The sequence below is a fragment of the Dreissena polymorpha genome, unplaced genomic scaffold, assembly GCF_020536995.1.
Source record: "Dreissena polymorpha isolate Duluth1 unplaced genomic scaffold, UMN_Dpol_1.0 chrUn012, whole genome shotgun sequence".
NCBI lineage: Eukaryota > Metazoa > Mollusca > Bivalvia > Myida > Dreissenidae > Dreissena > Dreissena polymorpha.
The window spans coordinates 207,370-217,005 of NW_026273326.1; positions in this window are offsets into that span (position 1 = coordinate 207,370).

Sequence of the window (9,636 nt, forward strand, 5' to 3'; positions counted from 1 at the left end):
ACACAACACCAACAACAAATTGTTCCTCTCTGCCTTAAAATGAAAATGAAGCGAACGTAACAATATAATGAAATGCAACAAACAAAACAAGATAAAAGATAAAACTTTGACCTTAGCGTCAGAATTAAAAAGTTGTTGAGTCTCGTAAATATGTTTGATGTAATGATAACGTCAATTGAAACAAGAGAATAAATGAATAAATAAGCGTCTTGCCAATCAGAAATAACATTGACATCCGGGCATTTACTTGCTCGCAAAATACTTAGCTCCATTGATACATATTTCTGATATTCCGATTGATATAGGATGATTTGCATTATTTCACCACTTCTTTTTGAATTTATTTGTACATACTCTTAAAAAAAACACTTTCTTTTTGATTTTCATTCAGTCAACTGTTCTTTTAACATTTAATTTTACTTCAGCAGAATCTTCCCTGTATCTTGCCAATAGACTTGCAATAGACTTGCAAAACCGTCGGTGCACTCGTTAAAATAAAGCATAGCGTGTATCACAAAATACCATGAAACAAAACTCTCGAGTTTTTTATATGCGCCACACTGAGAAATCGACGGTTTGAGGTCATATTTAAAAGCAAATGGACTTATAAGCATTTCTGTAATTATTCTACACTCCATATAATTTCAGATTTCAATAGTTTGCTTATTGTAAATAAACAAATTGAAATTATTTTCAGTACAAATAAGCACATTATGTTTACTTAAAAATTCATCCGCAACTTAATGCCATCTTAAAGCGGGTACATGTATAAACGATTTTGTCAAATATTTATGAATTTATATAAAATGTGTAAAAACTTATTATATATATATATATATATATATATATATATATATATATATATATATATATATATATATATATATATATATATTTCAATATAAATTATAATAAAAGTTAAGAAGAACATATGTCGAAAAATGCGAAATAAGCCAGATATTTAATTCTGAGATTGAAAACGGCTGTACAGCCGAATTCGCCACCATGTATACCATACATATACGATGTGAATGTAAACTTAGTTTAACGGTTTATTTGAATTCCTGCAACGATATCTATTCATACGACACACGAACACGAACTCCGATCCTAATACAAATCCGAATGCTTCGGTTATTGTAGGAAAATATGTACGTCACAATCGGCTCGGGGCGCTAATTTGGCTTTGCTGCATTTTATGAAATTCGGCTTTAATGTATAATTTTTCTTGATATATTACAATTAAACACATATAAAAAATCGTATATACCCGCTTTAAGATGTTTGATTAGTCAGGATTCTGATGTGCAAAAGGGTTATGGTCCGGCTTACTTCAACGTCAGACTTACTGACTCGAGTGAGATTAAATAAAGACACAAAATAGATGTATCGAATTTTATTGAATATCTTTAGTAGATATAGAGAAAAGGATTTGTTGGACGGAAACCTTAATTTCTAAGTGCAAAAGGACCTTTATTTTTTTCAGTGAAAGATTAGGGTAAATGGGCTTTTATCAATGACCACACGCAGCTAGAGCTCCATTAACTAGGATCGATGGATATTGGCCTCAGCAATGATAGGAAGACATGTGCAATCTTTCAAATGAATATCTGTGCCTGAATATTTTAAAAGAGAAACCATCTTCAGACACAATTTAATGCAGATGTACTGGGTACACTTAACACTGCTTGTTACTTATGGCAAGCTATTAACAAACAATAAGGATATGATCGTTTTCCCCGAAGAGTTCAGTTAGTGCGCATTGTATATTTGCACTTAAATTGTCCTGTTTCGAAACTATATATTAGCGGCAAAGATTCGTATTATATTGTATTAATTATTTGTCTTTCAATAGCCGGATCATATATTTTATTTCTTATTACGCAATTCAGTATTTTAGCTGTTTTGTCACTCAATAAAGTTTGTGACTGAACAAAATGCCTTTTTTTAAATGAACGGTAAACATTAAGAATTTAGAACTTATGTTTTATGTAACTATAATTTTCCTTTGCAGCGGCATCTTTAACTATCCAAATTGAACACTGACTTTGTTTTTCATTATCGGGAAGCAAGGCGCAGTGTAAAGCAACACAAGTATTTAAACTAAGGGATTCCTCATATTTCCTGTTCAGGAATTCCCCCCTCCCCCTCTGTATGGGGATATCGTGTATTACGAAATTCGATCGTTCATATAACGACATCGCCTGTATATTATATAGAATATGTCTTAATTTGAGTTCAGTTATTTGGAGTGCGTGTTCATTGCAGTTGTATCACTCAATACAAACATTTGTTTTGTTTGTCTAAATTTCTCGCCGCTGAATGCTTGGTTTCAACTCCTAATTGAAGGTCAATCAATGATGACAGGATACCAACGTTTTGTTGGTTATAAAATAAAATAGATTTCTGAAATACGATAATACGACAATAGCTGGTATTGACTTTCTGGTGCGGTTTGAAGAATTTAAAGGCGTCCTGCGAGATCGATTGTCGCGTGCAATTTACAATACCCTATAGGAATATTAAGCGTCAGTTGTAATTAATGATATATACATGATGGGAAATAAATGACATATGATTTCTAACTGGGAAGTGTTTTTCTCGGAATTTACATTTTACTAAGTGGCTTTTTTTCTTGTAGGACTTGGCGTGTATCACGAAATATCAGGGAATCCAACTCTGTTGTTTTGAATGTGTCCCCTTCTGAGTTAATAAAACATAGGAAGGTGGTCTTATTTAAAATAAAACGCACACCTTAGAGTTCCATAATAAATCGGAATTGCATCGAGCCCTGCACTCTGTATTATTGGCGTCGCACTGAAGTGCGGCGACTCGTATGTAATACGTTTGTTTTCGCTTATGGGAGGAGAAGTTTTTTTACGGATCAATGTATATATTTTTGTTGTCAGAATATCTTGCATAGTGGTGATTTTTTGTGTAAATTTGTGTAAATAAGTACTGCATTTGTGCCTATTACATTTACTAAAACATTTATTGCCAATAATGCAAAGCTAATTCTTTTAATTAATAACTGATCACAGGGACTGGGCAATAATAAAAGATTACAGGGACTGGGCAAATACGCGAACCGGTGAAACTTTCTGGTTTTGTATAAAACAAAACATAATCAAAATATATTTATTTTGTGGTTTTTCTAACAATAGCGCAGACTTTTGCTGTGCGAGTTTAAGTTAACGCGTATTTTCTTCAATTTTACAAGACGACAGCGACTACACGGTTTATTGCTTTATTGATAACCGTTACACTACAGTCACTTATTAAAATCTTAGCTAGAATATGATTTTTCAAGCGGTTCCGTAGTGTAGTGGTTACACGCTCGCTTCACATGCGAGAGGCACAAGGTTCGAGCCCCAGTAGAATCAAATTATTTTATTTGTGTTCTATGTTAACTTTTTGTTTTGATGTAGACATTTAGTTTAAATAAATATGCTGTTTTATTGTAACCATTTTTTGTTTTTATTATGCCCATGAAATATATGTGTGAGAGGGTGGGTGGGGGGGGGGGGGTCGAAACACATTAAAACTGTTACAGTGTTTTCATATCAATGCGTACTCAACCCCTATCGTAAATGAGCAACGTAAGAATACGTTCAGAATCATCTCCCCTTGAAGTTGAGAAAAGTATGAAATTACGCTTACAAGATGAAGCAGATTTTTTAAAACCTACTCAAGTTCTGTTCCATTAATGAAAACTGCGCACGGATGCCAGTAAAAAAGGAAACCAATGTAAATAAAATGAACTATGAAATATTTGGGGGTTACAACACAAAATCATAGATAATGGTTATTTGGGGGTTATAACACAACATCATAGATAATGGTTATTTGGGGGTTATAACACAAAATCATAGGTAATGGTTATACCAGTATCTTTTTCTATTTTGTTTCAAATAATCGACCAATATATTAATATTTACAGTAGAAAAAAATCGTTCCATGTAACTACAATATATTAAAACAAAATAGTCGAAAACAAAAACGTAATTGTTTTCGATTAATTTTGTTTGTGTGTGTGATATTTTGAATAACAAATGGACAATTTGATTGTTTTTGGAGGGCAGGGGGGGGGGGGGGGAGCTGCTGGACAAGAGTGGTACAAGTGTGTTGGAGGGAGGGGTAGCAACTAATGCCGATTAACTAATACAGGTAGCATGGTCTTCTTTATACCACCATGAGACTCGCTCTGGTTAATCGGGATTTAATGCATGTATATACTGTTTACACCTCAATATACCGGTAATTATATGCATACAACTCGTGTGTGTCGGTGTGTGTATGTGTGTGTGTTTGTTTAAACAGTACCTCTTCTATAAGAGATACGGCACAATTCATGATTATTATTACATTCTTCACACGTACCCAGCCTCGTTTAAATACGTATAGTACGGGTTATTTAACACTTATTACTGTGATGACAGATACATTCATCCATCCATCCATTTTAATTTGCACTACATGTATATTAACTTGTGTTGTTTGCAGATTGGGTTGAAAGAACACTTGGCTAGTAAGTGATGCACAGAGTTGAGACTGTTCACCATGAGTTTAACGGCGGAACACGGTATACAGGGACATCTTTTGCAAATTGTCACATTCCCCAAGAACATTTCACAATGTATGTTTGGGCGTGAATGATGAAGGTGTATGGCAAGCGGTTCGACGCATAATCCCAAGAAACTAGGTTTCTCATGATAACCTAGGTTCTCAGAATGAGAACTTAGGTTCTCATGAGAACTATGGTTCCCAAATGAAATCTTGGGTTCTCATGAAAACCTAGGTTATCAGAGAGAACGACGCGAAAGCTGTCGAGAACCTAGGTTCTTGTGAAAACATTTGATATCAAACGAGAACTTAAGTTCTCAAAATGAGAACGTAGGTTCTCATGAAAACCTAGGTTCTCATGAGAAACCTGGTTTCTTGGGATTTCATAAACCTAGTTTCTCATGAGAAACTAGGTTCTATTGAGAAACCTGGTTTCTTGGGATTTCATAAACCAAGTATCTCATGAGAACGTAGGTTTTCATGAGAAACCTAGTTTATTGGGATTATGCGTCGAACCGCTTGCCATAATTAACCTCCAATTGTCTCCCATTGCTTGGTACACGCTGGTGGCATATGTGTAGAATGATACGAAATAGACGTGAAGCAGTGAATGTTACTCCCCAAGAACATTGTTTGAACAATGTTCAGACAATGCTAAGTAATATTCAACGAAACTTGTAGGAAACTCCGTGAGGAATGCAATTAGTAAAGTAATCGGTCGACATTGGTCTGAACACGTTAATAAAAAAATAAACTGTTTATGAAATACATCTTTAATTGTAAATATTATTTTGAGACTTAAAATTGAAACAAATTCAGATCAATCGTTACAAAATTAATTGTTACAGCATTTAATGAGTTTCAGATATTCAGTTCCCTTGTTCCGGCCTCAAACGACTGTACGGTACAGTTTTCTATTTTAAGTATGTCTGTGATATAGTAAGCTATCATTATGGTATAAATAGAAGTTTAATATCTATTGATAATGTGTAATAATGTATTATTCAATCGTAAGATATCCGCCCATACTGCAAGAATAACTTATGCATTAAAGACTTTGCAAACATATTTCAATAACTTAAGATATCTGCACAAATAAAGTCCTTAACGGCGTGTTTTCATTCTGTCCAGCCCGCGTGTAATCATATGTAAACCCCATTGATCTTGTGCCCTGAATAATATGTGTCTCGTATTCGAAACGAGCAAGTTCACGCCGTCCTACGCATATTTCTGGAAACCTAGGTTCTCATGAGAACCTAGGTTCTCATGAGAACCTAGGTTCTCATGAGAACTATGGTTCCCAAATGAAAACCACGTTTATGGCAAGCAGTTCGACGCATAATCCCAATAAACTAGGTTTATCATGAGAACCTAGGTTCTCATGAAAACCTAGGTTCTCATTTGAAAACTTGGGTTCTTGAAGCCATGTGCAATCTTCAATTGAGAACTTGGGTTCTCATTCTTAGAACCTAGGTTCTCATTCTGAGAAACCTAGTTTATTGGGATTAAACGTCGAACCGCTTGCCATAAAGGTGCTTTTTCGACGTCACTGTCTGGTGATGTCACGGCGGACATGGTTGCCATTGCTAGGTTAATCACATGGTTATACTAAATGAGATGATAAATAACCTTGATGCGTTTATTCCCTTGTCGTCCGTATTATGATGCCCTTGTGCGTGCAGATCACCATAAGGAAGTTACAATGGGCTCCTCCTACGGTTAAATCGGCGTTCCCTTGGGCATGTGTGGCATTAACACATTTACAACAGTTTTACATTTTAGGCATGGTAAATTGGAAATAAGGTGTGTTAGTCATCTAAATCATTTTTCTTGTAAAGCGATAGTAGGTAAATTTTGTAAATGTGTATGTATACAAAGATAAAATGAAACCAATGAATTTGATTTAAATGTATTCCTTTTTATTCATAACATTATTTAAATACAAAGAAAACAAAAAGTACCTTCCCGCCAAAGCTTTTTTAAGTTTGTATGTTGTCTTTGTTGATTTTGCAAATATCTGCGTGTTTGTGCATGGAAAGATGTTGAGGTTTAAATAATGTGGTTTACATGGAAACACCGGTATATGTAATAAAATGTACACACGTATTTAATTGAAGGAAAACAATCTCAAAGTGCAAGTCGGCTTTGTTCACTTGAATTGTGTTTTCTACATAATGTATGGAATGCGTAGGCAGAATTTCCGTTTTCGCTAAAAATATTTTAAGACGAGTGCCAATAAAATCCTATCCACATTTGAAAATAAGCTCTCACTATTCAAGCGCAATGAATTTGCAAAACGGACAAAACTATTAGAGTCGATTCAAATTGAGCCGTGCCATGTGAAAAGGGGGTTTAATTCATGTGCGTAAAGTGTCGTCGCAGATTAGCTCGTGCAGTCCACACAGACTAATCAGGGACAACACATTCCGCTTTTATGATATTTTTCGTTTTAAGAAAGTCTCAAGTTTTTGCTGAAAGTGTCGTCCTTGATTATCCTGTGGGGACTGCACAGGCTAATTTGGGACGACACTTTACGCACATGCATTAAACCCTTTTTTCACAGAGCACGGCTCAATTATAATGTTGATCTGGCAAGAGGTGGTGAAAGGTAAAAGGTACTATATCGAGGAAAAATTGTACTTTTCTTCATTTTGTATCGTTGCCTATATTTGTAATGATAAGCGCATGTGCTCGTTTTTGCAGCAATGATTATTTGTGGTTTTGTTGTTGTCTCTAAGCATGAATACTTGTCACCGTTAACGCGATATATGGTGGGAGTTGCACTCTTTCAAAGCATTTATCTGTTGCACCTTTAGCTAAGAAACCAAATCATTGGATATTTCTATGGTCGTTTTGAAATATGTATATAATGCTATTCTGTAACCAGGTAGTAAAGCCACTTAGCAATCCCAGACTTCTTTTTTTAGTTTTTCGTATACTTCACGCGTTTCTCTCCATTGCGTCGCATTTTATGAAAAGGTAAGTTTGAAGAAATGTGGTGCACTTCTAGGTTCCGATAAACGGACAATTAATTACATGCACGATTTATGTCATGGAAAAATACCGTAATATTATCAGTATAGTGTTTTAATTTAATTGTATTTGTGTGTTTTTTATTTAAAAAATCCTTATTTGGTTAGTTTTCGCCTGAGAAACTATAATGCTTTTAGAGTTTTTGTCCGCCGCATTTCATTTGCTTTAGGAATGTACATACCCACCACTTGATGTTTTTCGCTTAGATATTCAATACTAGTATGTACGGCATGCCCACACACAACCGTCCATCAAAAGGCTGGTATTATCAACTGTATTGTAATCTTCCTGATTTTATCATAAATATCACATACTATAGCATATGGGATTTTACGACGCATTATAACATGTCATTCAACTGTCGGGAATACCTTCACTATTACAAATAGAATTGATTATTGTTGGATACAATGTTGCATGTAAACAATAATTCTAAATCAATAATTCTACGTTAAGCTCATTTTACGTTCCTGTACAAATTGCCTGACAATACATAGAATCTGTTGGAATTATACAGTTATCAGAAAAGGAAGATATTCTATAGGTTTATGCACATCATTGTGTATTCCAATATAATTTTAGAATTGTTAAAAAAATCAACGACCAAACATCAGTTAGTCTTCTTGCCTACACTTCTTCGTTTAGTAAAGTATGCGGAAACAATTACCTTGTGAATTATATGACAAGCATGAGTCAAAGATTTGAATATTTAGTAATTCCTTTGTTTTGAATCGTGTTGCCTCTGAACTATACTTGTTTGTTGTCAGAGAAGCAGTCTGCCTTACAATAGGTTCAGACGTGTGTCTTTAAGTTTAAAGTTCTTCATCGGTTGTTTATATTTTGTTTGTTGTTTGCTTGTGTTTTTTTTGGCTATTTAACACGGATAAGTGTAGTGTGGCATACACGAGTATTAAGTTTCTTAAATTTTTTCAAATGTTTTTATAGTACAAAGTAAACAGTGCCGTTTTGATGGCTGGAAGTTCAAAATAAACGCTGTTTCGTAAAGACAACAAAATCGACAACAAAGTTCGATGTTCCGAAATGTAAATCTCTTTTTGTATTCTTGCTTCTTTCAAAATGTGTTTTGCTGTCTTGACTTTTTAATTACAAGCAAAAGGAGGCAAGTAGAGGCGTAAACACGACCCGAAAATGCGACAGTACGATTCGAAATCGCGAAACAACGAAGAGCGAAGCAGGGGATGGAAATTTATCTCGCGATATCGCATCGCTTTTTTGCTTGAGCATTTACAATAATGACGTCTTTCTGAACATACCAGTGACGCCTTTCTGAACAAACCAGTGTAAAATTAGACAACCTCTCTTTGTACCGTCCGATGAACTTTAATAGGTGTGGTAATGTCATCTTAAGAAACAATATGCATTTGTGTTGGCTTAAAGCCGATCATTTTATTTTCGCCAATATGAATATTGATACGCGTTCACTTATCAATATGAAACTAAAAAAAGGTAACGTGAACATACAAAAGAAATAGAATATAACTGAAGCCCACGCTATTGGACAAGATAAATTAGAAACTGTTTAAATGATAACAGTTGATATTTTAAGTGAATTTGTCAGCTTTACAACGTATATATAAACTAGTTCATGCCTGTATTTCATAGTGACAAAACATGCGTGTTGTAAAGGTTACACACGCTGCTAGTTCAGATATCAAATAACTATACTAATGAGGTAGTTTATACAAAATAAAAAAAACGTACGACTCAGTAGTCAGTCAAATTAGTTTATCAAAACTTTACTGTCAATACGTACGAACAGTTTCTTTTCAAGAGATATTAAAACAAAGCTCAATTTGATATTAAGGTAACGATGTTAGTAGCAGTTTTTGATTTTTAATGGTTTTGTCTTAAAGTGGTCTTTTCACGTTTTGGTAAATTTACAAAATTAAAAAGCTGTTTTAGATTCGCATATTTTCGTTTTAGTTATGATATTTGTGATCAAACAGAAATACTGAATATTTACCGTGCTCTAATATAGCAATTATATGCATCTTTCGACGATTTAAAAACCTGGAAATT